This window comes from Orycteropus afer, unplaced genomic scaffold (genome assembly GCF_000298275.1).
Source record: "Orycteropus afer afer isolate SDZICR_OR568_19922 unplaced genomic scaffold, OryAfe1.0 scaffold00717, whole genome shotgun sequence".
Classification (NCBI taxonomy): domain Eukaryota; kingdom Metazoa; phylum Chordata; class Mammalia; order Tubulidentata; family Orycteropodidae; genus Orycteropus; species Orycteropus afer.
In genome coordinates, this window is record NW_006922304.1 from 793,454 (window position 1) to 794,585 (window position 1,132).

The window sequence follows — 1,132 nt, forward strand, 5'->3', positions numbered from 1 at the left end:
TCTAATCAAGGATTACATGTTGGATTTCATTTTCGGGTCTCTTTAATCTCTCTTAATCTGGAGAAGTTCCTTTGCCTTGTTTTGCCTTTTATGACATTGACATTCTTGAGTCCAGGTCACCTGTTCTGCAAAATGTCCTTCAGTTTGGGTTTGTCTAATGTTTCCTCAGGACTCTATTTGGGTTCGGTATCTTTTTGACCCAAATCATAGATGAAATAGTGGGTCTTTCTCAGTGTTGCATGTCAGGACAAACTGTTGTTTTGTCCCATCATCGATGGTGCACTGTAGTTACTTTTTAAACAGGACTCCTGGCCACTCCATTTGGTACCAGGGGATGGGTGATCCATAACGATTAATGCTTGCACATGCTGGGAAGAATGTTGATGACTGGTGGGCTGCTCTAAAAGCCCTTTTCATGTGCTGTTGACCATACTCTGTACCAAAAAGTAGAATGCATGGTCTGATAGAGATACAAGCATTAAAGCCATTTAAATATAGGTTCTACAGATTTCTTCTATTATTTATCACATCTTCACTTTTAGGCTAAGATCAGGTTTATTTTATCAAAATGTACGAAATAGTGCAGAATCAGAAATCTGAGCAATCTGATCACTTCAGTCCATGGGAAATCGCCTTTCTTCTAACTGTTCTCCATCTCTCCTGACCTATTTTCTGCCTCCTTTTCTTGCCTTCAGATGGCACAAGCAAGTAACTTTAAAAAAAAAAAATTTATTGTGATTTGGGTGAAAGTTTACAGTGGAAATTCATTTTCCATATAGCAGTTCATACTATTGTTTCATGACATTGACTGCAATTTCCCACAGTGTAATAGCTCTCTTCCCACTTCCTCCCTGTCGTTACCTCTTCCCTGTGTCCTTCTTTCCTATGCCCTCCTGCCCTCCAAGCTATCTCCTGTGCAAACATTGCCCCGCTGGTCTCCCATGATTGATCATTCTAAGGAGTGTATCTACCTGATGTAAATATTCACCCAATATGCTTTTCTATTGTTCGGCTGGAAGCCACAGGAGTGAGTTCAGTTCCAGATCTGAAGGATAACTAGGGCCCATATTGTCAGAGGCCTCATCAGGCTCTATCAGACCAGTAAACCTGGTCCTTTTTTTTTTTTTTTTTT